This window comes from Echeneis naucrates, chromosome 19 (genome assembly GCF_900963305.1).
Source record: "Echeneis naucrates chromosome 19, fEcheNa1.1, whole genome shotgun sequence".
NCBI classification, from domain to species: Eukaryota; Metazoa; Chordata; class Actinopteri; order Carangiformes; family Echeneidae; genus Echeneis; species Echeneis naucrates.
In genome coordinates, this window is record NC_042529.1 from 433,232 (window position 1) to 450,566 (window position 17,335).

Here is a 17,335-nt window from a genome sequence, read left to right on the forward strand (position 1 = left end):
TCCTCAGAGTCAGACACACAAACACACACAGACACACACACTCAGCTGGGTGTAATCCCTCTCACACTCAATGGGAACCTGCTAACTTTGTGCCCCCCTCCACCAAGGAAAAATCCTACAAAATAAAAGCACAGATGTTTTTTGAGCTGTTTTGTTTGTTTGTTTTTTTTTTATCTGGTTTCATTTAATTTAGCAGTGAGATGGTGGACCTTCATCATCATCAGGGATAAAAGATCGAAACAAATTGAAAGAAATACAATAAAATATGATGCAGTAGATAGTAGATATATTTATGATGAAAGAAGTGACGGCATGTTATTTTACTGGAGAACAGAACAAAAAGAACAATCATTTATGACAGAATGACACAGAACAGACCAACCTGAAATTAAGATGATAAATATTTGAACAAGTGAGTGTGATGGATTTTCCACTTGTATTCATTTCAGGTCAAACAGATGATTGCGAGTCTGTTTGTGTGACAGTAGAGTGAAGAGAGTTGTGGGTCAGTATCAGAGAGAACTCACAGACCTGCTGAGTCTTGCTCGTCTTGGATTGACCTCCTGACCTCAGCTGGCTGCGTCCTGACAGTCCACTGCTCATCCTGACCTCCATATATGTCCTCGTCTCCCACCCCCCCGTCCTCAACTGTCCTCAGTGGGACTTTCATCTCTGAGCCTGACGCTGAACTAACACTGAAAAATGTCCCCATTTGTCCTCTGACACCCTGAACGCAACACGACTGATGGTCAGTGAACATGTCTCTCCATCTTGATGCTGGAGGCTGATGAGGAGGAGGAGGACGACAGTGATGATGATGATGATGGCTTGTTGTTATGGAAACAGATGACAGCTCCTTAAAACAAACCTGTTCTTGTTGGAACAAAGTAAATTGGATTTTCAAGCTTGTTTTCTGTAATTATGTTAAATTAAACTACAGGCAGTTTGAAATCATCAACAGTGAAGTGACACAATAATAGAAACTAGAAATCAATTTAAATGATACATTTGACAGTTTTCAGCTACAAACTGCAATGAAACAATCATATAAACTGATTAGAAATCAAATGAAACAATAGATAATACATTTTGACAGAACATTGAAAACATGAAAAAGATTTACAGACATTTTTCAGGTTTATCATTTCAGGCCTTTTCAAGTTTTTTTTTTTTTTCTTTTCCTCACTTATTACATTTTTCTGAATTCAACCTCATAACAAAGAAAAAAGCTTTTTGGAAAATAGACAAGACAAAAACTTGAAAATGTCTTTTTACTGAAATATTAAAATGCAACTTCTAAACTGTCTCTCAGCTTTTTGAAATTTTTTTTCAGGGAATAAAATGGGAATACAAAATGATGTTTCACAGTAATGATTACTGGTTCAGCCCATCAGGAGGCAACTCCGCTGGTTGGAAACTGAAGTCAGATTGTATTGAAGTCTATGGGAAAATGGCAGCAGCTCAATGACTGATGGATAACATCATTGTTCAGGTCACTCCTACAAGTTTTTTCTTACATTTTATGAAATCTATGATAATAGGGACAACACGGTGTCACAGCGGTTCTCTCTAAAGGTCCTGGGTTCGATTCCCTTTCTGCGTGGGTTCATTGGTCTCTGTCCGTCTCTGTGATGGACTGCAGACCGGTCCAGGGTGAGCTGGGATTGACTCCAGAACCCGCCCTGACCCGGAAACAGATCAGAGATGGAAGGGTTGATCTATGATAATAAAAAAAGGTTTAACTTTTGACCTCCATCTTGGTCAGTTGTTTGTAGCTTAATCACTGACCAGCAGGTGGAGAACTGTTGGTCAAATGACCTTTGACCTCCAGAGACAAACGTAGTTGATGGAGGTAAATCTGGTTGTGTTTGTTAGCATTTAGCAGCCATGCTGACTGCTCAGCTTCTTCCTCCTCTCATCCTCGTTTCTGTGTGAATAATCATTTCATTTTTCCTGCACAAATGCTCCCGCCTTCTTATCTCCAGCTGGACGTTTCCACGCAGCAGGAGAATTAGAGCAAGATGGAGTGTGATGCTTCTGTTGTTGCTGTTGTTCCTATGAGATAAGGCCACGTTATGACAGGAAGACAAACGCCGTCCCATCAGTTCGCCGTTACCTCCTCCAGCTCCGCCACAGAAAAACAGCTTAGCCTGCTTTTCTAAATCCTGAGCGCCGTCAGCCGTTTGCACTCCAACAAATGATTCCATTAAAATGATCTTTTATGATGACGAGCTGAAGCAGCACCGTCATCATCACCATCATCGTGTCTCTGTCTGCAGATTTCTGGTGGTCCTGAATGTGCAGCATGGAAGTGACTGAATATGTTTTTAATGGATCCAGCTCACCTCTGATTGGATGTGAGCTCAGTGAAGAAGCAAACAGCTGCAGAGAGACGCTGATTATTAAGGAACACATTTAATGAACTGAGGTCAGCAGCCGACCATATTAGTTCAAACAAAAGCTTCCAGATCCTTGTCCTCACAGGAGTCGGCTGGCTGTACCTTAACTATATAATTATTGGTCAGCATCATAAACTCAGCGACATGACGGTTTGTTTCAGCAGGTTAAAGAAAAACGTGACGTCTGTTTGGATAATAAAAATCTGTGTTTTAAACAAACAGCAGCTGAAAATGAACAACAGTAAACTACACCATGTGTTGTGTGTGCGTGTGTGTGTCCTTCGCTGTGCTTGGAGAAAAAAATCGCACTCAGAGGATGGTGCGTTCACTGCAGCTCGGTATAAAGTGCAGTTTCTCATCAGTTCTTTCTCTCTATTTAAAGAAGCTGCTCATTTTGTCTCATTTTGTCTCACATTAAAGCAGCGAAGGAGTCGAAGAGCTGGATGATAAAGTTTCCAAACTTTCCCGCCACACCATCCGTTCTCTCTCCCTCAGTTAGGAAGATGTGAGCCATGAAATGGGGCTGCTGGGAGAAAAATGACCATCCACGAAGACAGCTGAGGAAGGAAGAATTGATGTGAAACGACTGAAGATGAGGCGAGTTTGATTTACCCAGAAAGGCCTGAAAATGATGCTTAGCTGATTGTTGCAGTTAGCTCAGAGAGTCAAATCAGGAATCTGCAGGAAAGTGAAGCTTTTATTTCATTTGACGACGAGGAAGGTTCGTTAATTAAGACAGGAAAATATTATTAACCAACTGACAGATGAGTTCAATGAGCGGAAAAACAAACAAATGGAGAGACTTCTTGTCTCCTCCTCTCTCCTCTCTCTTCCCCTTTTTTTCTGTCTCTTCCTGTCTCTCAGAGACGTCCAGGACTGAAATGACCTCAGAATTTGATATTTATTAGTTGACAGTTCAGTCTAATTAGTGATAGTTGTAATGTTGAGGTGATTTGTTTTGCTGGTAAATGCAACATTTGTTTGTTCTGGAATCACAGAGATGGACACACAACTTGGAAAGGTGACAACACACAAAAAGCTGTAGCTGAGATACCGAAGGACGGCAGACAGTTTTCCTTTTTCTAATTTAAACTGTCCCTCACATCACAGCTAAGAGCTGCCACACACACACTGGTGATCCCTCTAGTTGGCTGTTTCCTGCCAGCTGTAATCTCACCTTGGTGGTGAAGCAGGTTAATTTCCAGCCTCCATTTCCTGCTTCCATCTGGTGGGGATCATCTGAAGTGTGTGTGTGTCTGTTTCCTGAATCCAGGAAAAAGAAATCTGGATTTAAAGCAGACCAATGCTGTCCTGTCCTGTTTTTTTTTCTCTGACACACAGAACGTCACGCTGCATCATGTGACCAGAATGAACGCTTTCACAGGTGGACCATCTGCTGCACCTCACATGTGTGCGTTGTGTGTTGGTCCTTCTCTGATGGTGTGTTCATGGACCATCTGCCCGCTCAGACATCTGCAGACACTAACTGAGAGGGCAGAGTGTTTACTGACCTCTGATTGGTTAATTAGGATAGGATGCATAGTTCCAGGTACTGGAACATTAACCCAGTGAATGCAGAGTGTGTGTGTGTGTGTGTGACGTGTTGGCTGAAGCGGGATCATTGTGGGATGTCTGAGATCTGGACCTGAGGCCGAGAGCTAAAACAATTTCCTCCTCAGAAACCTTTGACTGCCAAACTGGCACAATTTCCAATGAAGTTAGGATGGAATTAAAACCTCATGCTGCTTGTGCGACTTAACAAGATGTAATCTGACTAAAATGGTATTAAAGAGGACCGAGGAGGACAGATTCTCACTTTGTTTTGGGCGCAGATGGAAGCAGTTGGAAATGCTGCTTGTTTGGAAACTGTACAGTTTCTGAAATTCAGTGTTTAGTTACATGTGAAAAAGGAACGAGACGTGGCAGACGAACATGTTTTATAGGACTCTGTAGGTCTGAGGATACAGGACTCCCTGACACTGACCCGAACGGCACAAGCTAAACATGTCTGAAGTCTGAAGCCGTGAACATGGAGGTAGTCCCGTTTTATCCCCAAAACCTCCAGGAGGGTCTGCACGGAGCGGACAGCAGACATCCATCCTGCAGGTGTGACGACGTCCATGTTTAACCGCTTCTCCGAGGTCAGGTCGGCTCTGTGGGGTCACATATTTAACGCCAGCTTTAACGGGGAGCCCCAAACAACTGGAAACCTCAGCCAACTCTGACAGGGGCCCTGAGGTGCTCCAGATCTGTTCAGGTCTGGTAAATTATTCTTATTTTAACCAGTTTCTATAATCTTTTATTGTCGATGTCCGTAAAATAAAGAAAAAACCCCCAACCCCCCCCCCCCCCCAAAAAAAAAAAAACAAACAAAAAAAAAACAAACAAACAAACAAAAAAACAAACAAACAAACAAACAAACAAAAAAAAAAACAACAAACAACAAAAAAGTCCCCTATGCTTCCTTAGAAACAAACATGGCGGACGGAGAAGACGCGGGAGCCCGGAGCGCTCTGCGCACCTGCCGGTTAAAGCAAACCGGAGACTACCGGGGCAGCTAGTTAACTACCGGGGAAGATGGTAAACTACCGGGAGGATGGTAAACTACCGGAGGCTAACTACCGGAGGCTAACCGCAGGAGGCTAACCGCAGGAGGCTAACTACCGGAGGCTAACCGCAGGAGGCTAACTACCGGAGGCTAACCGCAGGAGGCTAACCGCAGGAGGCTAACCGCAGGAGGCTAACCACAGGAGGCTAACTTCTTTCCCCCGCGGGTCGGTGCCTGGCTGCTGGATGTCCTGGATGGGCCCCCGGTTCTCCGGATAGAGGAGGTGAGTGTCAGCCTTGAGCTCCCAGTGACAGTGTTAGACTGCAGCACTTTACTTTCACAGTTGATCCGCCGTGTTTGTTAGCATGGAGGACAAGCTAATTTCCGTTCGTGATGGCGGGAGCGTCTTCTGCTCTGTCTGGTTTATCAACTGGAGGTTTGACCGTTAGTGTGCAAATAAAACGTTTATTTTACTGACTTTGACATGAATGAGTTTATCAGGGAATATGGTTCTGTTAACACTGAGAAGATCACCTGTCCTGCTGGTTTTCCATCACACCGGACAGCAGGATCGTCCAAACAACATGGAATTCCATTTTGTGGGCTTCTGGTAAAGTTTAAATGTCAAAGTTCCCTTCAGACGTCTTTAAAGTGAACTTAGATGTGTTTTATGTTTTCAGTTGTAGCAATCTGCCAACAGCTGAGCTGATAATCACTCTGCAAGAGTTATGTTTTACCTTGAACATTAGAAAAATTGGGCATCTATTTGTTTGACCTTGATGCTAAAACATTAGAAATGTCAGCCAATGGAAGCAGGAAATCCTGAGACCTGGATCTCACCATGACTGTTTTCAAAAAACCCCACAAGCCTGTAGAAATTCAGCTTTTGAGCTTTTAGTCAACAGTGTCTTTTCCTTCGTCTTCGCTCACACACTTAAACATAATTAAGAAAAGAGGTACGAGGAGCTTCCTGTGTCTGTATGTTTGGGCTTATGGAGAATTTACTGTGCTGAGCAAGAGGGAAACAGTGATTCACCAACTTAATCACACATCGGGAGATTTGAAGTAAGTTGAAATAAAACAGCAACGAATGAAAACGGCTTTTCCTCCTGAAATACAACCTGCAATCATCCTCTGAGTAAATGTGTGACTCACATAAATGCTTCAACTTCCTCTGAATTCCGCTCCGTCATTACAGCAAGTGCCACTTTAAATTTATGTCGCTGTCTACTTTACTGTGCTGACATATTAACTGTACTTAACTGTGTATTATGGAGCTGAAATTATTAGTGTAGGTTTCAGAAATGAACTTGGCAGCTGTTTTGACTGTCAATTAAACATTTAAATCAACTTTCAAGCATGTGATCTCTTTAAACTAGTGATAATTGGACATTAGACTGTTTGTTGGATTTGGAGTAAATTTAAATTATGAAAACGATAATTTCATCCACCATTTTCTGACTTTATTAAACCGAACAATCCAATAAAACTAAAGAGAAGTTGCAGCCCATGTGGGTTGTTCTTGCTAAAATTTCAAATGTATTCAGATTGAATAATGATATCAATGATACCAATGACAACTAAGCCAATGTTTTTAACCGTCCTTAGCCCCCTTCGTGTATGTGCCTCCTGAAATCACATTGTCTTTATTTATTTCTTTGTGATGGTTTGAGCATTTTTCTCTCCTTAAGATAAAGAATCAGTTTTTTCTAACATGTGTTACATTTACTTCAGTGGATAAACTGATGAACAAGGTAAGATATGACTTGTCGAGATGAAAAGTGTTGATATGGACATGATTATTACATACATTTTCATTGGAACCTCTTGCGCTCAGGTTGGAGGAGCTGCTGCTGCCCCTGCAGGCTCCAGAGGAAACATGAAGTCCAGTGAAATCATTTTGTATCAGTTGAAACTAAATCAAATGAGCTCTGCTGTGGCTCTATGAGCCAAAAATGTGTTTATGAAATCCAGTCAGTTCTTACAAACCCAGATTCTCTCCTGCCAACGATGTTGTCTGTTGATGACGCAAAGTGAAACTGGAGATTCATTGTTTTGAGTGTTGATCACTCTTTCTCTTTTATTGCTCTTGTGTGTCCTTTAATTTCTCACACGTGCCAGTGTATTTTCATCCTGTGAAATAAAAGAAAAAGTGTGTGTGTGAAGGTGATATGCAGGGCTGAGACGACATGATTTACATTTCATTTACATTTAGATGGCTGTTGTTGCTGCTCTGTGATTCTGCAATGTGGAGGAATCAGTCTGTGTGTGTTCAGTAATGATGGAAACACATGCCGAGCAGCCTTACTACACTGCTGTACGTTTTCCTCTGTGCGCCTGAAATTGATTTACTTTCTCTGATTTCCAAGTTGAATCCTCCTTCTCTTGTGCAGAGTCGCTGGAAAAAAAAACACTGCGCAAGCATAAAACAGTTTATAGATATTGAAAAGCCAATGCATTGTTCGAGTGCATAGTTTTCCATGTTTTTAATATGATTGCTGTACCTCACAGCAGATGGTTTGGTGCTGTTTCTGTTAGTTTCAAAACCCGTCTGGAGTTACATTAAGGCTCTGTGTGTGTGTGTGTGTGTGTGTGTGTGTGTGTGTGTGTGTGTGTGTGTGTGTGTGTGTGTGTGTGTGTGTGTGTGTGTGTGTGTGGAAGCTAGAGTCGGTAATGAAGAAGATCTTTGGTGCCTGTCTTTTCATCAGTGTGGTCATAAAGGTCATAGTGGCTTTAAAATGGATCGACAGTTTTAAGAGCTGTGCTGCTGATTTTTACTGCTGCCATCTTTGTTTTCGGTGCCTTGGCTGCACATCACACAGATCACATTAGGGACACTATCAGGTGATGTTTAGATTGTCCTTTTCAGGGTGGCATACATGTCCTGTGTGGTTTGTTGATGTAAAGTGGAAATATTCAGATTAAAAACATTGGTTATAAAGTGTAATATCTTTAAAGATGTTCACATTAGAACTAGGAGAATATTTAATATTTTTGTCAAAATAGGATATTGAACTGTGCTTAAGTCTATCCTTTATGTAATTTTAGCTAGTTTAAGATACTTTTAAAGGTATACATTAATGAGAATAGTATCTTTTTATGAACATAAAATGTCCAAGAAGAGTTCTGTTTTACTTTTCAGGATTTTGTTGTTATTTTTGGAAGACATTTTGTTACGGAATCAAGTCTTTGTTTAGTTTAATATGTTTTATACATGTGTGACACAAATAGGATTCATTTTGAAATGAAATGGTGAGAAAGCAGACACACAGAGAGGTAGCAGAGAGTAGAGAAATTAGTTGTGATGCCCAGCAGATCTGCTGCCTGTTTCATGAGGCTGTGAGGTATCGTCATGCGCTGAGGCGATAAATACCGTCAGTGTGGAGGCCACAAAGGGAGAGAGACAAAGCCAATTTGATTATCTTCTTTGTTATGACTCTCTGTTGGTCTGCAGAAGAGGATAAACAGAATCATCTCTGCCATCACTGTGAAAATCATTTAATTTGGCTCTTTTGTGTTTTGCTTACTGGTAACGGCGATGAGCTGGACTCGTATTAAGTTTTGATGCATGTGTACATTGTGACAGATGAAGGTTGCGCCGTGTGAGTCTTAAAAACTGAGGTTGGGAATGAAATTAGTTTTCAAATGAATCGATACATTAAAAACTTCCTCTCACATAGGTTATCTTGACCTTTTAAGGATGTGTTTATCAGGAGAAAACTGAGTGCTGCTGTTGTGTCTGGAAGATTGGCTCTGTGATAACAAACTGACTCCTGTCTGTGCATCACGGTCACTCATTCTGTGGTTTGCTGATTTTTATCAAGATAATATGAACAGAGCTTTTGATACCTGATTCTGCCCCTGACCACGGTTTGCTTATTGCTGCTCAGCATACAATATGGAGACAAAACTGTGCATGTTGTTGATGCTAATTTTGCAGCACAAAAACGAATAATAAATCTCTTCTGCCAGAAGCTGAGCTCCATACTAAAGGTTTCCTGTGGAGCATTTTCCTTTTCTTTTTTTTTTTTGGAGGGACACTGCGTTAATGTGGCACGTGTTTGACCACCTGTGTTTTTTGTTTCTATATGGAATCCACAATGGTTTTTACCACAAACCTCCAGATATCTATTCAAAACCTAAGAAATATATCAGTTTCCATGCAAAAAAAAGAAGAAAGAAGCAGCTGCTCTGTGAATTATTCAGTTTCCTTTCCTCGTCGCTGCTGCCTGACCTCTCCAGATCTCGGCCTAGAAATCACCACTGATCACCTTCATCCCAGTTTGAGCCTTTGTTTTGATCATCCAGCCATAGAGCCATGCCTCTGCCTCCAACCAATCCCCTCTCTAATCACTGCAAATACTTATCCAATAAAACACACGAGGAGAAGCCCTTCATATATAATTATATATATAAATATATATATATATATATATATTCTTCAAGGCCTTTGTCTTGTTTGGCTTATCGCCCTGGATTATGTCTTAATCGGGGTGGTTACATCAGACTTTGTACTTAAGGCTGGTCTTGTTCAGCCTATTTTAAATCCGCTGTGCTGTGTTTATTGTTTATTGGGATCAAGATTGAATTCTGGGAAAATACACTCATGCTGATGTATCTGTAATTCAACATACACACACAGTCTTTTCTCTGTATCAAGGGGAGATGTGTGTGTATGTGTCCACGTTTATATGTACATGGGCAGAGAAAAGAAAAGTGTGTGTGCATGGGCAGGGCTTATTAACAGGGATGAGTCACCAAAACACCCCTGAGCATTTCAGCCAGATGAAGAGAAAGTGGTCAAAACTTGGTGAACCAGTTCAGAGAATGCTCTGGAAAAATTGCCAGCTCTCTTCAGCATTTACTTTGTCTCCCTACAAAGATCAATTAAGTTTTCTAATTTTGATTCTCATGTTTTGTTAAAGACAGAAGCCAGACATCAGTTACCTGTCTGATACATCTTCTGCCTCACGTTACCTGAAGTTTCAGTGGTTGTGTGTCCATGTGGATCTGGTATTGGTTTTCTGATGTTCTAGTTAATCTGTGTTCGTCTCATCAATAGTGGACTTCATTCTCTTTGTGGGAACCACTGCTGGTTCCTCCACCTACTCCCGTTGTGATGATGGTTTGTGTGCTCAAACTTCAGTGAAGTTACTGTGGTGGAGTTAAAATGAGGTTTTACACGTCATCAACGTGCTGAACGCTTATGTCAGAGCCGTAGTGTTATGAGAAGCTAGTTGGATAACGTTTTCCATCCAGCGTGCAGGAGGAAGACAAACCCCAGAGCGAGGGGAATAATCTGCATACCAATAAAAACACAACATGGAGGAGAAAAGCAAAACCGTAATCTCTCACCTCCCATCATGCTGTGTGAATGTTTTAGTGCAGATGGGGAGCGGCTTGTTCCTGCGGGGCAGACATGTTCTTGCTCTTAACACAACACTCCCGTAGAGTGTTGGATGTCGGTGTTGGCTCAACCCGACCACAGCTACACATCACTGAGACGAGTCAAACACACTGAAATCAAACACACAAACAACACAGTGTATGAATGCACAATCAGGCTAACCTATTATCATAGAACAGAGGAGGAAAAATGTGCTTTTATATTTTTGTGGGTGTTTTCAACACACATGGGAATTACGTTAATGGGAATGTTTAATCAGGTGTGTGTGTGTGTGTGTGTGTGTATCAGTGGAGTAGAAGTGGTAGGATTCCTATTCAGAAGAGGGGGTTGCTGAATATCGTAAACACCTGCAAAATTTAACACAGTCCAGTACAACAGACAGTGAACAGGTCATAAATAAATATACCAGCCTTTGAGCTTTGAGCTGCTGATGAATCTACCAGGAGCTGAAAGACGACAGGAGATCCATCTCTCATTTAGTCCATGTTGTGGTCTTGCCTTTGCACCAATAAAAAAAAAAAAAAGGAAAACCTACAGGAACCCCATTAGGACACTAGATTAAATCAGCTGCTTTCATTACTCACAGAGACAAAATTAATTTAAAGTTTTAATCCTGTTAATACACAGGAAGTGTCTTATTTACTGTCATCAGCTGGTCTTTTATTGAGCTTTTATTTCTCTGATGGACAGAGAATCATCTTTTTCTAACAAACCCTGATTTGTTGTGTGTGTCTGGAGTCACGTCCCTACTTCAAATGCACCTTTGGCTCCAGTGGGAGATGTCACAGCCAAAAACTTTAAAGCAGTAGTAGAGTTTCATAAACATACAGAACACAGATCTGTACCTTTTTTAAATGTAGTCTTGAATTTAGGAAAATAAAACTATGTGAACAAAAAATACAGACAAAAGGAGCTAACTGATTGGAGATGAAATGAAGTGTCTCAACAAAAATCAACTTTCATAGATTGTTGTATTGTTTAATTCCCCCCATCTGTACATTTTTTTTTCATGTTAAATTGGAGAACACTGTGTAGGCTCTGTGTTTTGTGAAGAGGAATCGATCTTTTTTCATGGACTAGCACTCACAGCTCAGCTTCATGAATAATATTCAGGCGATGTTAAATGAGGAGAGTTGCCTCACAGCTGACCCTCAGCTGCATCTCCATAGACGCACTGTGCATTAACAACATGATACAGCTCACACGTCTGCCTGTTCGTTAAAGGTTGGAGATGCATTGCAGCGCGCCACCCAGGGAGTGTTAACCTCTGTAAACCCAACGTGAGTTGTTTGAGCCAGCAGCATTTATTGGAGAGAGGTTTAATCTCAGTGTTTGCAGACGGACGTTTCAGTTTCAGATGATGTGTGTGTCACGATGACAAAACCTTTTGGTCCGTGTTGTTAGAATTGTATGAGAGAAAAAACACCTGAAATTGCAATTCTCTCCCACTTGAAGAAAAACAGGGGAAGTGGTGAGAAAACAGCCAGATATTTATGCCTTTTCACAGCGCCATAAATCCTTCTGCTTCCTAGAACAACACAGCATGACTGTTTCCATGAATATCTATTCTAAATGCTGCTTGTCAATCTGCACAGTGAATCATGTACCTTTAGAAAACATTAGATCAGATTGGATGCATGTTATTGAAGCAGAATCCATTTACGTGGGTTCTTTGAACAAATTAAACTAAGAATTAAGTCAAATACTAAACCAAAATAAATCTTCACACCACAGAGTGGAGCATCTCTCCTAAATCAGGATCATTGGAGTCCAGACACACAAACAAATGGACACTCTGGATCTGTAAAGTGAAGCCAAAGATGAAGAGCTTTAAACTGTCAGTCTATCTGCTGACCATCAGGGACAACTCCACTGGTAGCTAAAAGACGTCAGATTATTTTGAAGTCTATGGGAAAATGTCCTTCCTCTTCCCTGATTTATCAGCTCAGTAAACCCTTATGGTCTCAGTCTCCAGTTTCCAGTCTTCAATACAACATGATGTTCATTTTTTTAAACAATGCTCCATTTAAAGGATTAACTCTGCCTTCTCTGTGCTGCTCTCAGGAATAGATCAGGTGGTTTTACAAGAAAAGTCACTGAAAGCAGGATGTGCAGTATTGTCTGAATACTTAGTTTGGAGAGGAAATCTGAAGGTCTTCACCTCTGAGAAATACATATATAACTTTGAAAATGGAGGTTGAAAGCTTTTGGTTCACTGCGTCCACAGAGCAAGCAGGCAAAAGATGGCCTATAGTATATGAGGTGGTCCACAGTTGGATGTTGTCCTGTGACCCACTTATTAAGCAGATGGGCAGAGTCACAGAAAAACAAAAAATCTCTCTGCTGTTTGCTTTGTCTGCTGTGAATGGATGAGGACAACTGGACCCAGAAATTAGTACTCATTCAGGCACGTTCCAGACGACTTAAAAGTAACTCTGCTTCTCCAATAAAAGAAAACTGTTGGTGTTTGTGCCCTGATACTCCACCTACAGAGGGGGAGCTGTGAAGAGGCAATGGGGGACAACGTCTGTTGTTAGACTGAACTTTGAGGACACAGTAACAATATAAATTTTATTTTTAGGAATAACGATAAACCCACTGGGAGTGGAAACAGGAAATAAAATTTATGTATTTTATTTATAGCTTCCTTTCAATGCCTTGTTGTACTGAGTAAAATATAAAATGAGAAGTACAAAGCAAGGTATTGAGGAAGGGCTCTGAGCTTAATGCATTTAAAGATGTGTTTATATCATCAACCCACAAACAGTCCCGTGACGCCCATATTAACACTCTGTAGAAGTACACATCCTAATGTTAGACAGTGGTTCACTGTTTAGCTTCTGTTATAGCTGATAGTGTCCAGGTGGAGCCAGTTTCTATCCTCCGTCTCTATGGAAACCAAGGTCCAGTTGATAAGGATGCAGGGAAAGGCAGAGACCTGCCTGAACCCACATAGATGTGTGAAGGGGATGAGTGGAAACCCTCAAAGGTTGTCATGCGATCTTTTCTGCAGATCGACTGCTGCTCTCTTCATTAGCTGTTCAAAAATAATGATCAGTAATAGTCGTCTGATAGTATGTTTCACTCCCCAATTCTTTGTTTGTCTGCTCTGTTGAGACCGGCCGCTATTCATCAATTAAAAAAAAAAAAAAGAAAGAAAATCACTGAAGTTGAATTTAATTCTTAGTGTTGCCAGCCAATCCACTGGCAGTTTTTTCTCCACTGCAAAAATTAATTTCATATCAGAATATCTCTTATTGAAGTCCTATAAGCACTGTGCCCTATAAGACATCTCACACACATCTCTGATGTGTTTTTTAGAACCACATAAATTCTTTCCTAATTTTTCATAGCATTTTTTTTTCCTTTTAAAGCTCCTGATGTCACCTGCATCTGTATGTAGCTCCTGGTCTTTGGTCTGTACACTAATGCTGTGATGAACACAGCTGTGGACGTGAAGCAGCACCCAGACATTGATCTAACAGGATGTCAGCGGAGAGAAAAACTGTGAAAGTGTCCAGAAATCAAACCATACATTTTGAATACCTTTAGTGTCTCCCTCTTTGTCACTTTCAGGGTTACACTAATTTTTTCATCACACACTGGCAGCATGTCGCTGTCTTGATTCAGCATTATTGATGCCATTGTGGCAGCTGCGTCGACCTCTGGCCTCCCTTTGTGTGGAAGCTGGTTCCTCTGCACTTAATTTCCAAATACCATGAGAAACAACTGGCATCCTTCCTGCAGCTTCATCAGTCTGAACTCTGTTCCAGTGCTCAGTCTACCCTTTCTGGGAGTGGAGACACAGAAACAATGCCCATCGTTCAGTCTGAGGAATGTATCTTTGTTACCTTGTGGATCCGTTGACTCGCACTGAGATTCGCCCTTTAACCCCAATTTGTCTTCCACAATGTTCCTCGTGTCAAACATGGCTGTGCAGTGGAGACGCTGGCCTGCCTGGGATGCTGAGTCTTTCCTTCATGTTCCATTTTATTTTATTTGTATTTTTTTTTTTTACAAGAGTGAAAACTTCGTCAGCTTTCAGTCTGTTGGAGCTCAGCTTTTGCTTAATAATAATCAAAAGTGAGAAAACTCAACAAAAACAACTGCAATAATGATAATATACCACAAATAGAGGCATCTTTCTACTCTTTCTGTCTTTTAATGCAACAAAGCAAAAACACCCAAACTGGTGGCAAATGGATGGAGGCCAATTGGAGCTGAGATTGCATTGGGACGGGACTTTAATGACTTGGTCACACTCCCATACTTCACTAGATATTAATGAATCTCAAACAAGGCTCTCATTTGTGTTTGTTAGTTCTTACAAATGACATCTTGAAGATTTCCTTTCACAGTCCGGGGGAAATATTTCCCTCTTTTTGCATCCTCGCTGTCCCTCTTCCCTTTCTGCAGGCTGAGTTACTCACACGCACACTCTGTGTAATGAACTCTTGGCTTAATTAACTGGGAGTCCAGACTTCATTGACAACGGACAAACTAATGAGTTTTTTCTTCCTACATTGGGTTTGATGTGACGCTCAGGACTCATCACACTTATTCACACGTTAATACGACTTTAAACCTGCCAGATATGTTTCTTCTGTAATAAAGAGGTCAGTTTGGTATTAATTGAAGAAAGACACAGTCCAGTGAACTGGAATCATCTCCCAGACCAAAAATGAACAACCTTCATCTCTTCCTCCACTTTGGGTTTTTCAACATCAGCCGGGGTTGGCTGGGTCCTCTCTTGGATCCTCATGTCCCAGCAGTGACGGACCCTGGGCCTTTTCCTTTATATCCAAATCCACTGTCTCTGTATCCTGCCCCCTTCATAGAGTGAGTGCCCAACAAGCCTTGGAGCGAATACCTTCTACAATAAAGAGATTGAATACATTTCCTCCAGCTACTTGCTCTAACTGGAGACACATTAGATGTGTCGTTAGTTCATGGTGGCTTTTTTATTTTGGCTGCTGCGTTGATGGATCAGAGCAGACTCGCTGCCTGAATGAAACACAGGACAAGCGGCAAAAATACATGAAGTAAAGATGTCTTAATGTCACTTTGACAACATACCAGCAAAATTACACAGCACTGCCTCCTATTATGCCTCAAGATATATCTGACAAAGTATATTTTAAACCGCTTAACCAGCAAAAGAAGATAGCGCTGACATTGTACAGATATGAATTGCCAAATCTGAATCAGATATCAATTTAAAATGAAGAGATATTGAACAAGTGTCCTTCACACGTCCACAGCAGGTTATCGCCAGCAGCCATGCCGCACATAGACATCAGCGTGTCTCTGGTGTTGAATTTAAATGACATCTGGTTCAACATACAAAAACATATTTGTATTGGTGAAAACTGAGGTCTTCTAGAATTACACACATGCTGTCCTATTATTTTTTCCAAAATAAAGGGTTTGCGTATTCACAGCTCATTATTCCTTCATATTTTATTCATGTTATTTTGTCATGCACCCTTTATTTTACTCTATTTTACTCTATTTTACTGCCCATTTCTCTGCAGGTACAGGAGAATTTGACCAGAAGATCACAGCTCCCAGCAGAATCACTTGAAACCCATGGTTTCACAAAAACTCAAACTCATTGGAACGGAGACAAAACAAATCCATGTTTTTTCTTGTGGTGTCTACAGCTGAGGACAAAATGAGATTCTTGGTTTTTGTGTCGTCAGTTAAAACAGGGACACAGGTAAGAGGATAAATAATGAATGTTAAATACTGCGCAATGCAGAGGTCAGAGGTCATCCTGAGGCAGGGTGCACATTCATCACAAAGCAAGACATCCGCCATAAATTCTGACAGGCATTGTTGTGCAGGTGCAAAGACACGCAAAGGACAACAGGCGGGACATTTCAGGCCTCAGAGGACAGTTGAAAAGAGTCAGCCCAGCAGAGGAGAACTGAAGCTTGGCCACGAAGCTTGTTTTGAAGCAGAACGATCGGAGACTAAGAGCAGCAGGTGAGTTCTGATCATCTGTGTTATGGGAACACAGACTTATCCAGGAAATCGAGATATACAAACACTAACTGATGAGTCCTGTGGGTATAACAGGGAAACCTGACAGAAACTAAGGAGATGTTGTGTTTAATTACCTGAAGACAAACAGCAGGTTTTACTAATGAATGTTTTACTGAGTGGTTTCTTTCAGGAAGTTTTAGTCTACAAATACGATATGAACAGGGAATAATTTAATATATTTTCAGGTGTTCATTAATGCATTCTTGAATGCTCATAGACTTTAATGATGTAAGTCTTCATAGAGAGATTATAATTAATGATGTGCTGCTGCAAGTATATGCAACAGCTATACTGTCATTTACTTACTGTTGTTTGTTACTGTGAAGTTTGCTGATATATTAGCTGGTAACTTTCTTTGGCTGTCTGTTTGCGACCTCCTTGTAATTTCACTGTTGGCATCTTGTTTTTTTAGAATCAGATGAAACCTTATTTGTAGGAATCCTGTGGTTAATCGCAACTTGGTGTCGCTTCTTTTCTTTTTCCTGATGTACACCCATCATCTTGGCTGCCTCAGGTGCTCATTCGGTAAACATAAACAGGAGTTATTTTAGGTACTTCATCAAAGTGACAGATGTTTCTGTGGTGAGGACTGTCTTGTTCTGGGTGGTCTTTGAATGCACCTCAGAGATTCTCAGCAAGTGGATTGTGAACAAATGATGGTTTGATTTGTGTTATAGTTGTTGAAAATGTAAATTAAATAACCTTTTGTCCCTTGCAGCTTGGATGACTTTGTCTTCCTGCAGCAGAGATGTCAGATGCTTGATATTATTGCTTATTATTATTATGTTATTTTATTTGTGTTTTGTGTGTTGTTTTGACTTTTGTGAGCATTTTCACAAGGAGTCAGTAACAGAAACAGGATGCTGCTGTGTCTCTTGGGATGACAGAGGTTAGAAAGGAAGTCAGAGTGAGATGGAAACAGAGAATGCAGAT